Consider the following 20,061-nt stretch of genomic DNA (forward strand, 5'->3'; position numbering starts at 1 on the left):
AGCACAAAAGCCCCTGTAAGAAGCTAGCGTCATGCCCCTGAGCATGTCAGCCTGCTTAACTGTGAGCCAAAGAAACCGCTTTATAAATCACCCTTTCTCAAGAATTATGTTACAGCAATACAAAAATTACTAAGATGAATTTTTACCTAGGCAATCATCACTTCAAACCCTCCCATGCTACAGGGGAGGAGATGAGGTCCAGAGATACTTGCTGGTTCCCAGAAGAACCAGGACTACACCAGCTCTACCTTAGGTGACCTCAATGATCCCTTCCAGATTTCAAATAATTTGATATACAGTGGTAGCTCTTAATCTGGGTGTAATTTTGGCATTACCTACCCCAAGCTGTGTTTGGGAGGCACTTTGGTTTTCACAAATCAGAGAGAGTGGTTGTAACTGGCATGTAATGGGTAGAGGCCAGGAATGATGTTAAGACATCCTACAATGCACAAAACAGCACCCTCCACACACACACAAGTATGAATTACCCATCCTGAAATGTCAAAAGTGAGAGAACACAGATATTAGTATCAGAAATGAAAAGGGAACATTGTTACAGATTCCATGGACATTAAAAGGATAGTAACGAGGAGGTACAATGAACACTCTGTGCCTACAAGGTGGATAACCCAGATGAAGTGAGTTGACTCCTTGAAAGACATAATCTGCCAAAACTCAGACAAGAGAAAATTGGATCAGTAATTATAACCTGCAAAACAAAAAGCACCAGGCCCTGATGGTGTGAATTCAACCATTTAAGAAAGAGATTAAGAAAGATTTTTAAAATCTTTTTTTTTTTTTTTGTAGAGACAGAGTCTCACTTTATGGCCCTCGGTAGAGTGCCGTGGCCTCACACAGCTCACAGCAACCTCCAACTCCTGGGCTGAAGCGATTCTCTTGCCTCAGCCTCCCGAGTAGCTGGGACTACAGGCGCCCGCCACAACGCCCGGCTATAAAATCTTTTTTAAAAACAGAAGCAGTGAGAATACTTCCTAACCATTCTATGAGGCCACCCTCACCCTACTTCTCAAACCAAAGACATTACAAGAAAACTATAGACCAAAATTGCTCATGAACATAGATGCAAAAATCCCCAACAAAGTATTAGCAAACTGAATATAACAACATATAAAAAGAATTATATGCTATGACCAACTGGGATTTATCTCAGGTATGTGAAGTTGATTAAATACTCAAAAATCAATTAATGCATCACTTCACCATGCTAAAGATGAAAACAAAATCATGTGGTCCTATCAATAGATATAGAAAAAGTATCTGAAAAAATACCATACCCATTCATGATAAAAGTTTTCAGTAAACTCTTAACAGGAATAGAGAGGGAATTTCCTCAAGTTGATAAAAAATATCTACAAAAAACCTATATCTAACATCACATTTAGTAGCAAGAAACTAGAAGCTTTCCTGAAAGATGAGAAACATGGCAAGGATGTCTCTCTCATCATATCTTTTCAATATAGTTCTGATGTCCTAACTAATACAATTAAGACAAAAAAAGAAAATAAAAAGCATATTCATTGTGGAAATAAGAAATAAAATTGTCTTTCTTTGCAGATGGCATGATTACCTATGTAGAAGATCTGAAAGAATTGACAAAAAAAAAAACCTGTTGGAAAAACTAATAAATGATTATAGTAAGTTTGCAGGATATACGATTAATATACAAAAGTCAGCTCCTTTCCTATACATCAACAATGAGGAAATGGAATTTGAAATTAAGAACACAGTGCCATTTATAGTAACACTGAAAAAATGAAATTCTTAGGTATAAATGTAACAAAATATGTACAAGATATACATGGGAAAAACTACAAAACTCTTATGAAGAAATCAAAGAACAAAATAAATGGAGAGATTCCAGGTTCATGGATAAGGAGGCTTAATATTGTCAAGATGTCAGGTCTTCTCAACTTGATTTATAGGTTAGATATAATCTCAATCAAAATTTCGACAACTTATTTTGTGAATATTGACAAAGTGATTCTAAAATTTATATAGTGAGGCAAAAGAACAAAGTTCTAGGAATGACACTAGCTAACCTCAAGACTTCCTAGGAAGCTACCCCAATCAAAACACTGTGTTACTGGTGAAAGAAAAAAATAAAGAAATGAAACTGAAGAGAGCCTAAAAATAAATTCAGATAAATATAGTCAACTGACAAAGGAACACGGGCAATAAGTCTTTTCAACAAATGGTGCATTCAAAAACAAAAAAAAAGAAAGAGAAAAAGAAAAGAGGCCAGGCCCAGTGGCTCTTATCTGTAATCCTAGCACTCTGGAAGGCTGAGGCAGGTAGACTGCAAGCTCAGGAGTTTAAGACCAGCCTCAGCAACAGCAAGACCCAGTCTCTACTAAAAATAGAAAAATTAGCTGGTGTTTGGCAGGTGCCTATAGTCCCAGCTACTCAGGAGGCTGAGGCAAGAGGATTGCTTAAGCCCAGGAGTGTTAAGTGGCTGTGAGCCATGATGCCATGGCCCTGTACCCAGGATGACAGAATGAGACTTGGTCTAAAAAAAATAAAGAATCTAAGCATAGACCTTACACCCTTCAAAAATATTAATTCAAAATGGATCACATACCTAAATGGGAAACACAAAACTATGTTTAATGATGACTTTTTAAGGGAATACATCAAAGGCATGACCCACGAAAGAAAGCATTGGTAAGCTAGACTTCATTAACACTAACAATTTCTGTTCTGTGAAGGACAGTGTCAAGAGAATGAAAAGATAAGCCACAGACTGGGAGAAAATATTTGCAAAAGATATATCTGATAAAGAATAATTATCCAAAATACAGTTTAAAAAACCCCTTACAACACAACAGTAAGAAAACAGGCAACCTGATTAAAAAAATGGGTCAAAGACTGTGATAGACTATTCACCGAAGAATATATGGATAGCAAATAACTATATAAAAACATACTCCACATCATATGTCATCAAGGGAAATGCAAATTATAATGATATCGCTGTGCACCCATCAGAAGTTGCCAAATCCAGAACATTGACAGCACCTAAACTGGTGAGACTGTGGTGTGACAGAAACTCTCTCATTCATTGTTTGTGGGAATGCAAAACTGTACAGCCAATTTGGTGGTGTTGTAAAAAAATTGAACATACTTTTACCATATGATCTACTGTTCATGTTCCTTTACATTTACTCAAAGGAGTTGAAAATGTAATTCCACACAAAAACCTATACATAGATATTTATAGTGGCTTTATTCATAATGGCTAAACTTGAAGCAACCAAGATGTCCTTAAGTAGGTGAATGGATATAAACCTTGGTACCCCCAGACAATGCAAAAGTCAGCAGCAATTAAAAGAAATGGACAGTCAAGCCATGAAAAACATGGAGGAAACTTAAATGCATATTACTAGATGAAAGAAGCCAAAATAAAGAAGTTATGCAATGTATGATTCCAACTATTGCACTCTGGAAAAGGAAAAACTATGGAAATAGTAAAAAGGTTAGTTGCCAGGGGTTGAGGGATGAACAGGTGGAGCACAGACAATTTTTAGGGCAGTGAAATCACTCTGTGTGATATTATAATGGCAGATACGTGTCCACCATTTATTTGTCCAAACCCAGAAAAGGTACTGTAGACCTTAGGTGATAATGACGTGTCGATGTAGGGTCATCAATTGTAACCAACGTACTGTGTTACTATGTTGGTGGGGAGTGCCGACAATGGGGGAGATTGTGCAAGTGTGGAGGCAGTGAGCATATGGGAAATCGCTGTACCTTCCTCTCAATTTTGCTGTGAATCTAAAACTGCTCTGAAAAACTAAAGTCTGGGGGGAAAAAAGACAATAGTGTCAAGGTTCAGAAACCCAGGTCTACACTAAGGAAAGTTACAGGATTTTCTGTAAAAGCTCCGCTTTGTGGATTCTGTGGACGTTTCTAGAGCCATCTGGAGCAGGCTCGGTGTGCTGGTAGGAAAAGATGCTGCCTCAGAGGGTTTTCCTCTCATGTTGGCTTCTCCTTCGCCTGGATCAGACCTCCAGGGGTCTCTCTAAAATCCACATGGCTCTTCGGAGGGGCTGTCCACTGATACACTGGAATGGTCTAGGCAGGAACACTGTGCCAGCCATGAATGGTAGTTGAGAGGAGGCCTACTGCCTTAAAACCAGCCATCTGCCAGGAATCCCTGCCCTTCTCCTCCCCTCCATGGGTTGGGTGGATAATGGAGACTCGGAGGCCTTAATAGCCTTCTGCTCTAGGCATAACACCTCAGGCTGGAGGCTTGGCCTTGGCCTTTGCTGCTCTCAGACCACAGGCGTCAGTGTGGAGCCAGGTGATCTTCCAGGGAGGCAGGTGAGGGCTTGCAAGAAGACCTGACTGCTAGTGGAGGGGGGTTGCCAGGGGGACCTCCCTGAGAGCTGTGCACTAGTCCTAGCCATCTGCTCACTTCTGAGGAGCACTCCTCTGGAGGTCCCTGCCCATTTCTGCTCTCAGCATCACAGTTGGGTCCAGTGGCCCTCTCTGCGTGGTCACCCCCCCTTGGCCTGGGATCTAGAGGCCAGGAAGGAGCAGCAAACAACGAGGTCTGCTTTCCTCCTTGCTGGGTCTCCCGGCCCCAGCCAGTGCCTCCTCGGCTTGCTACTTCTTTTTCTACAAGATGACCTAAGGGCCTTCCTCCTCGTAGTAGGGATTTGTAGGGCTGAATTTCTATCCAAACTCTGGGGTAAGGGACCTGCTGGTAGACTCCATATAACTTACATGCTCAACTAATGCTTGCAACAAAGTTTCACCAAAGGTTTAGCAAGAGAAATTTTGTTAAGACAATCGATGGCTCATCTTAATGGAAAAGAATAAAACTTTATGGCATGAGCAGTTGTCCCAGAGACTCCAGGAAATATGGTTGAAAATTTAGAGGAAAAGTTAAGGCATTGGATTCTCTGGCCAGCTCTGGCTGCCATGCTCTCTCTGGGCCTCATATGCTTATTTGTAAAATAATAGAGTTTAGACCTGCTGCTTTCTAATGGCCTTCAGCCTTGCATCCTGGGTGCTTGCCACTTCCTTCGAATGCTGGTGAGCACCTGGACCAGACCACTTGGACCAGACCATTGCTCTGAGGCAAACACGCACACTGGTGAGAGCAGGAGACACTTCTAAGAGCCAGAAGGATGTTACGGTGCACACAGTGGAGCTGGAGTCAGGTGAGCCTGGGTTCACATTTCAACCTTCCACTTACTAAAAGTTACCCAGGCAGGTTTTTCCATTCCCCCCACACTTCAGTGTTCTCACCTGTAAAGGGAGATTCAAAGGATGGCTTTAAGGACTAACAGTTGAATGTGGTCTGAACTTAAGGGGCCTAGTAGAGGACACATGTCGTTATTTTATTGTGACTATTGTTAATCATCATCCCAGGTCCAAGAGCTGATTTGTGCTGACCCTGTGCTCTTCCCTGTGCACCAGCAGGAAGGTGAGTGCTGTCTGAGTGCTTGGCAGTTCCCAGTCTGGCAGGTGATCAGCCTGGAGAATAAAACACCAGAGACGAGCAGGACTATGCAGACCCAAGTTCTAATGTCAGGGTCTGTGGCGCTCTGTCCGGGGGAGGCAGACACAGGCCAATCATCTCTGTTCAGGGCAAAGACAACAAATTTGTGCATAAATCCCAAAAGGGAGCATTTAATTCCTAGGGGATCAGAGGAGGCTCAAAAGATGTAATTTGACTTGGGGCATCTCCAACATTTCTCTACTTCCAACCCTCCTTCAAAGGAGCATTGTGATTCCAAAAGGAAGCCCATCCTGCCTTCTTGCCAAGGGTGAGGGCTCGTGCTCTGGGAGGAAAGACACTGGCTTAGTTTCCGTGATGCTCGGACCCAGTGAGTGGCCCAGCCAGGACAGGCCTGCCTGTTGCCAACTCCACTATCACCAGCATAGACCTCCCAAACCCTTCCTAGTCAAGGGGAGTCCTGGAAAATTCCCAAGGCACGTGCTGGAATGAGGATGAAGGATAAGCCAGAGGAGGCCCCTTGGCTGTGTTCCTCCCATGCTGCAGAACTTGGCTGTGCCTGTGATGCAATTCAATGGTTGCACTCCCCCTTGAACCCCTCTCCTTCCCACCCGTCCCATCCAAGCCTGTTATTCCCCGACTTTCTAACAAGCATCCAAATGAAGGCAGCCTAAAAGGCCTTGGGGGCCTCGATGTCCAGGAATGGGCTATTAGTGGATTTCAAAGCCTGGATTTGACTGCAAAGCTGTTGCCAGCTAGACCCTCGTTCTCAGCCCCTGTCACAGCCTATCTGCTCCTCCCCAGCTGGCAAGAGGAGATCGCGCCACGCTCAGCCATATACAGTCAGACTTCAGAGCCACCTGCCTGTCTCCTGTGAGGAAGCAAAATGTGTAATGACAACTGCGTTTACAGCATTGCCCTGCCCCATGGACCCAGATGCTCTGAAATCATTCTTGGCTATAATATTTGCAGTGGCACATCCGCTTAGAAATGAGACAACAGGGTTGAGAGGGAAAGCAAGATTGTTGATCCTTTCCCAGCTTTTATACCGACCTCTGCACTTCCCTAACAACATCTTTTTCTACAAAGTGAAGGAATCAGTGTGGCATCAGGGTGTGAAGCAAGGAGTCGCTGGTGGCAGGAAGGGGGCAACATGACTAAGATGCCATAACGTGAATGCCGCCTGCAGCTGCTGCTTCTTAGCTGGATGACCTGGGTCAAGTTAGCTTCTCTGAGCTTCAGAAGGGGCTGGTAGGATGATTAAATAAGATAATGTTTGCAAGAACTAAGCATTACATATATTGGCCTCCTTCCATTTCTCTGGAAGGAAGGAAAGAAGAACAGAGGGAGTGAAGAAAGAAAATGGTGATCCCTTCCAAGGACAGGCGAACCTGCCCGGTGGACATCAGAAGTGTAAAATTGTGTTTTTGCAGGCTCCAGAATAACTTTCTTGTGACATTTTGGGTTTAATGGATTCCAGAAACCTTAAAGTTTCTCTGCAGTCAGAACAGGATGTTTAACTTTCATCCTCTATGAGAGAAAAAAAGAAAAGACGACGTACTCACTAATCTCTTCATTCACTGGAAATATGTGGGAAACAATGAGAAATGGGCTCCAAAAAAAAGCAAATGGGAAATGTGCTGTTTTTAAGCACTAGCATCCAACAGAGTGTTGCAAAATGTGGCTTGAATCAGTATCAAAACTTTTGGAGATGAACCATTGAAACTGATGCTTTATCAGGGGTAAAATGCTTGGGAAGCTCCAATTTTGAGGTCTGAAATGGACTTTGGACTTCCTTTAGCACCCCAAGGGCAGGAAGAGGAGCTGCTTTCATGAGAAATGGGTAGCAGGTGAGCCAGATTACTAAGAAAACACCATCTCCCTGTTTCCTTCTCTTGAATTCCTTCCTAGTTTGTGAAATGGGGGAAAGGAAACTATTTTACATCAATTGGGGGGTGGAACTCAGCAGTCCCTAAGCACCCTTGGCATTTGGAATCTACAGGGATAATATTGTTCTGAATTTAAAATAACATGAATTTCTAAACTAGACAATTTATGAAGACAAAGCCTGTGCTGACGTTGGACAACCCTTCCCAGTCTAACACAACACCTGACAGCTGGTGCTCAGTAAACATTTTTGAATAAAAAGAAGAAAAGACAGAGGGAAGGAAAACTGAGGTCATGGGTGGGACTCTGTCAACTCTCAAGCATGGTTCAGACTGGGGGGGACATCCCTCGGCACAGGTGCTATCAGCCTAGAAGCAGGTGGGGATTTTGAGCCATGAGACCTCCCCTTCCTCACTTGGCAGATGTCCTCAGTCATTTTTGGAAAAATCGAGATGTCTATCCTTATTTGCTGGTAACCTGGAGACTCTTTAATCCGGACTGTCCTTTCTTCTTGGGGCCACACTCTTGCATCTGTCCCTGAACATCACACAGCAGTCGGACAAAGGTTCATGCCTCTGGGAAGGTCCCTGGTTTGTGTCTTCTTTCTCCTCCCTTCCTCCTTCCCCTAAATGAATTAGGCTCACCCATCATCTCTGCTTCCCCCCGAAGAGCCCACATCATGGAAATGCTTCTGAAACTATCCATTTCTTCCACCTCAAGGACAGCAACTGTTTTAACATGAATTCATATACATTCATATTGAGCTGGCTCTCTATAAAATTTCACTAAATGAATGAACAGGTATTGGTACGTTTAGCAAGAGAAAGTAAAGGAAAAGGCTCAAGACTTTTTTATTTTATTTTTTTGAGACAGGGGGTCTTGCTCTGATGCCACAGCATCATCATAGCTTATAGCAATCTCAAACTCCTGGGCACAAGCAAATTTCCTGCCTCAGCCTCCCAAGCAGCTGGGACAACCACCATGCCACTACGCTACCATGCCCTGCTAATTTTTCTAGTTTTTGTGGAGAAAGTCTCACTCTTGTTCAAGCTGGTCTGGAACTCCTGGCCCCAGGAGTTCCTAATCCTCCTGCCTTGGCTTCCCAGAGTGCTAGAAGCATAGGTGTGAACCACTGCACCCAGCCAAGACTTGTTAAACTTAAAACAAATCAAAGCATTTTTTTATTTCAAGCAATGGGTCTGTCATGTGCTACAAAGTAAACTCATCGTAACCACCATGTCAGTCAGCCAAGACCAGGTATGGTCATCTGTTTGAAAAGATGTGTGCCACAGGGTCTCCAAGAGGAGGTGATGCTGTGGTGGTTTGTACCCTCCCTGAAGAGCACCCTGGTCTCCATCCTGGATGTCTGCAGCCTCCCTAGGCTCAGAGATCATCAAGGGGAGGCAAGGGCTGGTTTGTCAAGTCTTGGGGCTGCAGAGTTGGCCATTCTTAGCCAGGCTTGCTTCTTCTTCATCAAGGAAGAGGGCAGGGAAAGAGGCTTGAAGAACATATATCTGAGGCTCAAAGGCCATCAGATATTGCTCAAAATCCCTTTGCCTTTGAGGCCAGGAGAGCTCAATCAGAAACACATGGTACACATTCTCTCCCAGTCACACACGGTTTGGGAAATCAAGGCTGATCACAACCAAAGAACACTTGGAGGCCACGGGGGCAGCCAGAGCTGGGTTCCAGCAGCTGCACTAGTGAAGGGGTGCAGGGGTTATGGAGGGGGAGGGTCTGCAGGCCTAACCCACCAGACCAACAACAAAGTGGAGGCCCAGGGTCTCGGTCAGGATCCAATCAGGAAACCACATAGTCATTTGAGCAGGTGGTAACCGACAAACCCAGTGTTCCAAGAAATGGGAATCCCCATTTCTTACCTTGGACGATGATGGCCTTTGTCTAACTTTCCTTTGCCAGGAAACTTGCAGCTAAACATTTGACATTTTACTAACCAATATGTGAGCTGGCGTCTCTACTACACCCCTCCCACCTGCACCTGCAAGGGCGAAGGGAGTCATGATCTCAGAGTGGGGGTAGAGGCAGGGGCTAGGGAAGGGCCTGGGGGGGAGTCCCTGAATGGAGCACTCGCCAGAGGGGCAGGCCTGAGCCCATCTCTGATGACAATAAACAACACAGCATGATGATGCTCTTGGGTTACACAGAGAAAACCAACGGCGATCCTGTACTGGTGGTATTTACAGAGCAACTGACACCTGTGAAGCATTTTCATTGCTAGCTGAGAGCTCACAGACTCACCTTATCTTCCTCAATTCCCTACTCGCCTGTCCCCCAGACTCACTTAGAATGAACCCCTCTCCTGGGTACCTACTTGTGTCTGTGTGTCCACTATGGTACTCATCACTATGCATCCAAATCACAGGCAGTCCCGAGTCACAAACAGCCAGGTTATGTATAACTCACACTAACAAATGGGGGCTATTATAATCAGTCCCCGAGTTACAAACATCCCACTGATGTACAATTCATACTTATGAACGGAGGCTATTACGTGTGTCCCTAAGTTGCAAACATCTGATTGACATATGGCTCCCATTTATGAACGGAGGCTAGTACAGGTCATAGGTAAATGTATCAGTTCCAACTTTAATACACATTCAACTTATGAACAAACTTACAGAACCTAGCACGTTTGTAACCTCGGGACTGTCTACTCATGCTCATGGGCTCTCCTGTCTTTTTTTTTTTTTTCTGAGACAGAGTCTCACTGTGTCACCCTTGGTGGCGTGCTATGGCGTCACAGCCCACAGTAACCTCAAACTCTTGGGTTCAAGCGATTCTCTTGCCTCAGCCTCCCAAGTAGCTGGGCCTACGGGTGCTCGCCACAACACCCGGCTGGGGGCTCTCCTGTCTTAAGGAGAGAAGCATGCATTGCTCACATCCCTGGCGAGGTCTCACACTGACGTTAGATTACAAGGATGAGTAAGTTATGGTCCCTGCTCTCACAGCCTGGTGTGGGAGACGGACACACGAAGGGATAAATCACCAGACAGTGTGACGTACGCTAAATGGGAACAAAGTGCTGCGAGAGTCCAAATGGGACACAATTGACTCCTAAGTCTTATGCATCAGGGAGGACAGGTCTACCTGAACTGAGTCTTGAGGGATGTGTAGGGATTTTCTAGGCAGATCAGACAAGAAAGGGCATTTCAGCAGAGAAAGCAGAATATGGAATTTCATCGAGTGTCAGGACGCAGGGAGACGTTCCTCAGGGTTAGCATAAGGACAGCTGTAGCCATCATGATGCTGCCAATGACAGCCACACTTACACCTTGCTCTCTATGTGCCAGACTGCATTCTAAGGGCTTTACAGGTGTTAACTCTTCCTCCCAAACGAGCCTAGAAGGTAGGTGACATTATTCCCCTTTAACAGTGAAGGAAGCTGAGGCGCAGCCGCTTACCCAAGGACACACAAGCAGCAGAGGCTGAGAATTACCGGGCATGAAGCAAGAGAGGGGGCAGGAGCCCAGGAGTGGGGTGGGTGAGGTGCGAAGGACCCAGAAAGCTCCAGCAACCTGCCCATCAGAGCGGCCCCGCCCTCTATCCCTGCACTAACCAGGACCAGACCTGGATGGAGGTTTGAAATCTGATAAGAGGCAAGTGGGCTTAGAGCCAGCAAGGAAATGCATTCACTTCCAAGAAAATTACATTGTTATTTAAAGAAAACACCCTCCCCAACCCCCAGCACGTACGGGATGCCCGCTGCATAGAATGATGTGGAGCCCTGAATGAACGTGTGGGCACCCAGAAAATAGGGTCCTCCTGTCCTGGGCCAGCTGGCGTATGCTAGGTCCACACTTGCTGCTCAGAAACTCAGAGCCAGAGATGTCAGGACAGGTGGGAAGATGTGTCAGGGGGAGCTGGTTCCTTGACCATCCGTGGTCAGGATGAGCCAGGTATGTGCTATGTCAGGAGGAAGACAGCCTGAAGCCCACAATGGGTCACAGCAGTGCTGCTCCCACCCTCTCTGGGGACCTGTCTCCATTGGCTCATGTCCATTTTGCCATCTACCATCTAACTAGCTCCAGCCCTCTGGAGCTGGCTCAGGCTTGTGGTCAGGCTGTTATGATTTCAGATGACCTTGACCAGGCAGCTATGTCCCTTGGCAACACAGACAGACCCTCCCTGCCACCCCAGTGAGCTTAGAGAGAATCAATGGATGGAGGAATGGACAGAGAGATGAAGAGATGAATGCCAGGCCTCACAAGGAGCAGGGGCAGCCGGCACCCACGGTCCCCAACCCCCAGCCCAGGTCCTGCACTCACTTCTCTTGCTCCCCTGGGCTTGGGGAGGCAGGGAGCCTAGGTGGGTGGGCAGTCAGTAAGGGTAGACTGAGAGAAAGGAAATGCGGCTAAGCCCAGGGAAGAGTCAGAGAGGGACTTTGGCGACTGCTAAGTGTGTTCTTGTAAAGCCATACAGACCAGCTGTTAGTATCAGGCCCAGCCAGACCACCCACATTCACTCGCTAGCTGGTGACCAGCAAGTTCCTTGACCTCTCTGTACCTCCATTTCTTCACCTGTAAATTGGGGATGATATCGCCACCTACCTTATGGGGTTTTCGTGAGATTAAAGATGTGTGTTGAGACACTTTAAAGAGCTTAAGACAGAGCCTGGCACACAGTGTCTTGTAAGCATTAGCTCTCATTATTAATTTAGAAAGCTGAGCATCAAATGCTGTGCCTCTGAGTGTCACCTCTCCACCACAGCTGTCATTCCTACATGCTGATCAGGTCCCACCTGCCACCCAGCCTTGCCTTTCCCCAAAGCCCTCCCTATTGGCTGCTCTCAGGGGGGCCCGCTCGCCTGTGAGCCGTCCTAAGGAGGCATCCCGGGAGTCCAAAAAGTGTCTGCACTCCTGGCTGCGGGGGTGCCAGGCTGCCTACAACCTCCGGCTCTCCAGCACTCATCCTGTAATAAATACCACAGGCATTTGCACGCTTCACTCCGTTTGCTATCCCACAACTCCACAAGGTGGGGAGGACACGGTATCATTTTATACGAGAAGGAAATGAGGCTCTGAAAGGTAAGACAACTTGTTCAAGGGACAACAGAGCTATCGAAGCCCAACAGAAGTGTTTTAGTGTGTTTTGAGGGGTCCAGGAAATCTCCACAGAAGCTTGTCCCATGTGAACTAATCCTTGCAAGTTATTCAGTTTATCTTTTTTTATTGTTTCAGGTTGATTTGAGGGTACAAAGAATTAGGTTACAATGTTTGCATTTGTTAGGTAAAGTCCCTCTTATATAATTGTGTCCACTCCCAAGAGGTGCGCCCTACACCCTAACATTGTGCCCCTCTCTCCTTTCCTCTCTCTGCTCCCTCATTCCACTCACCCCCAACCGTGCATTGAATTGAGTTTTCCTCCTATGTGGGCATGTATTCGATCATCTACTGGCTTTGTATTACTATTGAGTAAGTTGGATTCTTGCTTTTCCCTTCTTATGATACTTCACTAAGAAGAATGTGTTTCAACTCCATCAAGGTTAGTAACAAAAGATGTAAAGTCTCCATATTTTTTAATGGCTGAATAGTAAGTATTCCATGGTATTCATACACCATAGCTTGTTAATCCATTTCTGGGTTGGTGGGCATTTAGATTGTTTTCACATTTTAGTGATTGTCAATTGAGCTGCAATAAGTAATGTAGTGCAAATGTCTTTACCATACAATTATTTTTTTCTCCTGGGCAGATGTCTGGTAATGGGATTTCAGGATCAAACAAGGGGTCTAATTTGAGTTCTTTGAGGATTCTCCATACTTCTTTCCAAAACAGTTGTATTAATTTGAAGTCCCACCACCAGTGTAAATATTCAGCCTATCTTAAAGAAACATGTGAGGCCTGGGGAGAATGTGGTTCTCTCCAGGCATGGAGAGCCCTTTGAGAAGGCTGAGGACTGGTGGGAGGAAGGTAGGGAAGGGCGTTTGAGGTCCAACCTGCGGGTGGGTGCTGCCTTTGGGGCCCTCAGGGCTCCTGTCCCTGCCACACAGTGGTGTTTCCTGTCTTAGTCGCTTTGGGCTTCCATAACAAAATGCCATAGACTGGGCAATTCATAAACAATAGAAACGTGTTTCTTATAGTTCTAGAAGCTGAGAATTACAAGAACAAGGTATTGGCAGGTATTGCCAAGGTATTAGCGAGGGCCTGTTTGTTGGTTCATAACTGGCATCTTCTAGCTGTGTCCCCTATGAGGGAAGGAGCTGATGGGTCTCTGGGGTCTCCTTGATAAGGAGGATCCCATCATGAGAACAGATTCCTCATGATCTAATCACTTCCCAAAGGCCCCACTCATCACCTGGGGGGTTAGGATTTCAATGTATAAATTTTGGGGGATGGGGAACAAACATTCAGATCACAGCACCTCCCATGCTGAGAGCCTGGGACCCAGGACTGGGATGAGGATGGGGTGTGGCCCACGCAAGTATCTCAAAGGGAGCTTTCCCAGCGGAAAATGTTGATGCCTGGTACACAGTTTTTATTGCCATTCTTGACCAGATTTATAGGGTGGATATATTCATTTCTGGCTCATTGTCTAAAGGGTGCCAAACACACACTCTTCACAGCCAAAAGTCAGCCCAGGCAGCAGACAGCATGTGGCTGGGGAGAGGCACTCTGCTGCACAGAGCAAGCTCCCAGGGCTGGGGGGAGGGAAGCGGGGTGTTGGCTGCCTCATAACACAGCATTAGCTTCCCAATGTGTCCACACCACCAGATTTTCCTGTCTAGACTGTGCAACTGATTTTCCACTCCCAGTGGAGAAGATCTGAACGTGTGTCAGGCCACGCACAGCTTCAGTGGCCCTATGGAGCCCAAGAAAGGAACTACTGTCAGCCAGGCCCCGGAGACTAGAACACTGCCCAGCACACTATTTTACTAGTTCAGAACCTGCATGAATTAACACAAAGGGCTGAACACCAAGTGTGAGCTTGGGAGCCATTCTGACACTAAATAAAATAGGTGTTCATTTTTAAAAGATAAAACACTGGATTTCTATGTAAGGACATGGAAGTGGGAAGACACAAGGGAGGAAGTGATTGGAGAACTTGCTGTCACTTACGTCTGAGCAGACCATGACCAGGCTGTGACCTTGTCTCACAGAAAGACTTGCCTGCCTAGCAGAGGTGAAGACAAATGTATGAATTGTAAAACTGGAAACTTGCAAAGACAGCCCTTGTCTAGTGCCAGGCAGTGGGTAAGGGGGTGAATTCCCAAAGGGCAAAATGTGCTGATGAGTAAGCAATTTGGCAACTCATTCAGCCAAAGAAGGTCAGAGGAAGCTGACTTTTGAACTGCACTTGAAAAGGCAACAGGAGTTTCCCAGCAGACATGAGGGGGAAGGGGGTCCTAGACCAGGGGAATGGCAGAACCAAGCGGGGGAGGGGCAAGCATGCTGACCTTGGGAGCAAAGAGACATCACAAGGGTGGCTGATATTTCCAGTGCAAAGAGGAGGGAGGCCAGAGACAGTCTAGGGACCTGGTCTGACTCTCCTTCCGTGGGAATGCAGCCTGCATGAAAGTATGCCCCTTTGCAGATCAATATGTGCTAAGAGAAAACCCTCACAGGCCTGATGTTCACCTGGATTGAGACACAGACTCAGAGCCTCTCGGTGGGTGCCTGCCTTCTGGCTACTCTGCACTGGTGCTGAGGTAGCCTGGCAGCACGAGGGCAGCAGGGCCAGCAGGGCCAGCAGCCTGGCCCCACTGTCTGCTCATAGAGCTGCAAGGTGCATCATGAAACCAACCGGGTTTTGCAACCCCAAAGTGGGAATAACGGTTCTTTCTCTTACCCCTGTCACCTCTACATGGTAACCACAGCTCACTGGCAGAAAAAACGACGAGAGTAGATAATAAACATCAGGGAAAATGAGAGGCAAGTACAAAGTATATAATCTCCCAGTCATCCAGAGTCTAGTGAGGAGTTACGTCAAAACCAGAGCTGGAAGGGACCTTTATTTGAGATAAAATAACTTAATCCTTTTCCCTGGCCTTCCATTTTAGAGAAGAGAAGACTGAGGCCTGGAAAGTCGAAGTAGGTTACTCTTGCCTCCTTATTGCTTCTAAGCCCAGGAGGTCCTCACCTCAGCCTCCCCTCACATGTTTCTTCATAGTGACTTCCACGGCCTGCTGGGGTTTGGGTAATAAATTCAGTGTTTTCACCCAGGGTTCTGTACGTGGACACAAAATCAGTGCTGCAGGGCTCACAGGCTGAGAGGTTTGGAATATGTCTCTAGGGCAGGCTGAGCCTTAGGTGTTAAAAGGAGATCAGCCCCTCCCAGATAGGAAACAGGCTGTTCCAAGCTGTTAAAAGCATGTTAGCACTCCATGGAGACTTCTTCCTGAGTATAGTGTAAACCTGAAGATTTCCCACTACAATGGAGGATGGGGAGTTCCTCAATAGCCTCTCTCTCTCCATCTCTCCCTGTCTCTCTCTCTCACACACACACCACGGCTCTGGATATGCTGCCACAAAGCTTGAAGGTTTTAGATGCCAGCAAGCTTTCTCTTTAGCTGAGGTAAAAGTGACTCATTCTGTCCATGAGAGGTCACTCTACTTCCTCAATGTCCCACATCCCGGAGTGCAGATCCTGTCTCTCAGCTGAGCCCCACAGTTCTGGAGCACGGCCGACTCTGCCACAGCCTCTCTGTTCACTCGTGTGCGTCTGTGTGTCCCCCTGACCCCATCACAGCACTCTGTGCTGCATGGACACGGATTACACATTTACAAAATGAACGCGTGAAAGCAACCCAAGACAGACGGATATGTTTTCCACAACTGAGAACCCAATTTAAGGAAAACCAACAGGAAATGGCGGTCCCTCCCACCCAGTAGGGGTCACAGCCTCCCCCACACAAGGTCCCCCTCACCTCTCCTACAGAAGCAGTAGTGTAGCAGCCATGCAGCCTAACACAGATGATGTGACATTGCTGTGGCCATGACTGTGACAGAGGAGTATGGATCCAGCATCAGAATGTCTAACCTATGCCCCAGGGCACAGGTTTGGGCTTAGCCAACCAATCCCAGCTCTGCAGCATTAATCATTAGGTCAAAGGGTCAGGAGGCCTCCATCTCCACCTGTTCAGCAGACAGGCTAAGTACGTGGAAGTCACATGTGTTGGGGGACTAGAAAATCCCCAGACCCCCAGGATTTGGAGCTCCCTGCAGAAGGAGCGTAGTTTCAGAGCAGAAGGAAGTCATATCCCTTCTCCCCAGAAGCCCACCTGCAAATATGACAGAATCAGCCCTGGCCGAATGCCAGCCTTTGGTGCCCAGGAGGGCTGGGCGGGGCCCGGGGTAGTGTGTGCTGCCCCCACCCAGAGACTGCTGGCAGCAGCACTCACTCACTTCTCCGCTTGCTCATTAAACTTGCACACACTCAGCGCTCACTGTGTGCTAGGCCCTGGGCTGCCAGCTAGACCATCCATTCTTCACTCGCTCATCATTCTTCCAAACAAGCGTTGAGTTCTTCTGGCATGCCAGGCACTGTGCACCCATGTCTCTGTTCCCACTAAGCTTGTAGTCTGCTGGGGAAGAGGGACGAAGAAATATATGTAGCAAATTGCAGTAAGTAACACAAAGGGATGAAATGGAGAATAGGAAACAACGTTGGGACAGGCAAGAGGCATTGAATTAGAGAGGGGCATGTGAAAGGGACGCTTTGAGTTGGTGAAATATAAGCAGTGGCCCAAAGGACTAGAAGAACTTGGCAATCTATACATTGTGACCTTGGGGGTGGTGGTGGAGGATGGTCTAGAGCAGTGGTTCTCAACGTGTGGGTCACGACCCCTTTGTTCAATTTGTAACAAAGCAGCAATTAGGAAGGTTGAGAACCACTGGTCTAGAGAGTATTTCAGGCAGAGGAAACAGCTTGCTAAGGCCACCAGCAAACAGAGTCTGGTGTTTTTCCAAGACTCACAGGAGGCCAGTGCAGCTGGAACAGAGGGAAGGAAGAGAGTGGCCAAGCAGGGACAGGTGGCCCACTCTGACAGCATGTCCAGCATCCAACAACGAAGGCTTCAGGTCCTTTGAAAGAGACAGATATATTTGTCCCTCCCTTCCCTCTCCCTTTAATAAATGATAGTAGCGGGTGGCCCCTGTGGCTCAGTGAGTAGGGTGCCAAGGGAGGCGGGTTCAAACCCGGCCCGGCCAAAACTGCAATAAAATAAAATAAAATAAATGATAGTAGCTGTACTGGCAGTTGTTGTGAACAGGACTTAGTGGAAGCTCTCTGAGGGCATTTTGCCATCCCCCTAAAGTGTTAACACTTTTTGAACAGCAGTTCCACAGCTCAGAACTCACTCCAAGAAAAACTCACTTTGGAGAAATACAAAAATCACCTGAAGGGATGTTTGTGGTAGCACCATGGATAAAGTTCTAAGTAATCTAAAAGTCAATCATGGGGAAGTGATTTTATAAAGATACAGTCTTCCTGAAGTAAAAGATTATGTAGCTAATAAGGACATGTTTGTAAAATGTTTTCAGAGTGTGGGTTATGAAATACCACCTTGTGCACAGACACTGTCATTTATTAGGTTATATGTAAACAGAACAAATAACCAAACAAAAAAATCAAACAAGGTTATGCCTAGACCAGTGACGATAGCATGCAGGAAGCACTATGATAATAAATATTCAGTTGTATGTGGCCTAGTCTCAATTTTATTTAAAAAAAAAATACACATAGGAAGGCGGAGCAAGATGGCAGCCGAGTAACAGCTTTCTTGCATCTGGGCACCATAAGTCTGGGGAGATAGAACTCCAGGCATCTCTGGCTGGTGGAATCTGCCTATCATCACCCCTGCGCAGATACAGGGAGCCAGCGAGAGACTTCTGGACCCCAAGAGGAGGACTAAAACAGTGGAAAACCGGCCAGTGGTCAAGTGTGTTCAATCGGTCTAAACCCGCCCGCAACTGTAAGTTCAGTAGCAGCGAGACTGCAAACCAGAAAGGCCTTACCTGTGAACTGTTTTGGTGTCTTTGGACTTGGCACTCAGTTGAACTGCCCTGGGGAGAGCCTAAGTGGGAGTGCGGAGAACTTTGGTCGTTGTCTAGGGCCCCAGTCTGAGCCGCTGAGCCAGACGGAGCTAATGGTGTTTGGCGTTGGGTCACAGGGAGTCACTGTGAGCGATCTGCCCAGGCAAGCTCCGCCCTCAGGGTCGCAGAGCTAGAATTGGGTGGGAGCTGGTAACCCAGCGACCAAGTAGCCTAAGGGCGGGGTCTGAGCCGCCTTTCAGCCCTAACCCTCAGGGGCAGAGTGAGACCGGTTTCGGCACACTGGGTAAGTGGATAGCCACTTCAGCAGTGATTCCAGCGACAAGCACTTTCCTGGGAAAGCTTCTGCTCAGCAAGCGAACAAGTTCAAAGTGCCTTTTAAGTGGGCTGAAGAGAGATTTACGGTGTCTACCTGCTGGGGTTTGAGAAATCAGCACCCTCCAGTCATATCAGAACTGTGATGAACATCTCATACCCCAGAAGACCACGTGTTGCCCAGACAATATTCAATAACATACACATACTGCTTTGTTTTTGGTTGTGTTTTTTTCTTTTCTTTTTTTTTTTTTTTTGGTTTGGTTGTTTTTTTTGTTTATTTTGATGTTGTTGATGTTGTTTTGTTTTATAAGTTCAACCTTTTCCATACAGATCTTTTTTCTTTCTCAATTTTTCTAGTTTAATTATAATTTCAAATTGCTGTCATTTTCAATAATTAGAACTTCATTTTGCTAGTGTTTCTACTGCTATTATTTGGTTTTTCACCCAATTTTATCCCATAAAGATTTCTATTTGCTTGTTTTGGTTTGATTTATAGCATTTTTGTCTTTCCTCTCTACTGGGTGGAGGTGGGGTATGTGTCTGATCAGGTTAGCAAAGAGCTGCTGACCTCAAAGGAACCACCCAACTGGGCACCCCCAGAAGGTGGTTTTTTTTTAAGGTTGTGTCAAAGTACCCTACCGTACACCTATATTGTTCTGTCTCCCTCTTTCTGTGCCTCTCTTCTTTTTGTCAATATTCCTTTTACCCACCCCCTCTCCTTTCTCTATTTTTCTTTTTTTTCTTATCACTCGGTCCTCCTTTCTTTCATCCCTTTTTTGCTCTTCAACCTTCTCACCCCTCTGGTCCTGTAACCATTAGTCCACAGGCACGAGAACTAAAAGAGCAAGAGGAAGTAAAAGGAAAATTAGGGCAAGGAAACAGATAAAAGAAACCACTCATGAGGAAGCATCAGCAGAAAACTCCAGGCAACATGAAGAACCAGTCCAGAACAACCCTGCCAAGGGACCATGAGGTAGCTACTGCAGAGGATTCCACCTATGAAGAAATGCTAGGAATGACAGAAAGGGAACTTAGAATACACATGTTGAAAACAATGAAAGAAATGATAGAAACAATGAAGGAAACTGCTAATAAAGTGGAAAATAACCAAAAGGAAATCCAAAAACAGAATCAAATAAGAGATGAACGATATGAAGAATATAAAAAGGATATAGCAGAGCTGAAGGAACGGAAACAATCAATTAGGGAACTTAAAGATGCAATGGAAAGTATCAGCAACAGGTTAGACCATGCAGAAGAAAGAATTTCAGAGGTAGAAGACAAAGTTCTTGAGATAACTCAGATAGTAAAAGAGGCAGAAAAGAAGAGAGAGAAAGCAGAACGTTCAATGTCAGAATTATGGG

General features: G+C 46.2%; 1 protein-coding gene across 8 annotated transcripts in view; it reads right to left on the reverse strand.

Annotated features, from left to right (window-relative positions):
- TRABD2B (TraB domain containing 2B) overlaps positions 1-20,061 on the reverse strand; it is a 254,575-nt gene that overhangs the window by 116,840 nt on the left and 117,674 nt on the right. The window lies entirely within an intron of this gene.

Source organism: Nycticebus coucang, chromosome 22, assembly GCF_027406575.1.
Source record: "Nycticebus coucang isolate mNycCou1 chromosome 22, mNycCou1.pri, whole genome shotgun sequence".
Lineage (NCBI taxonomy): Eukaryota > Metazoa > Chordata > Mammalia > Primates > Lorisidae > Nycticebus > Nycticebus coucang.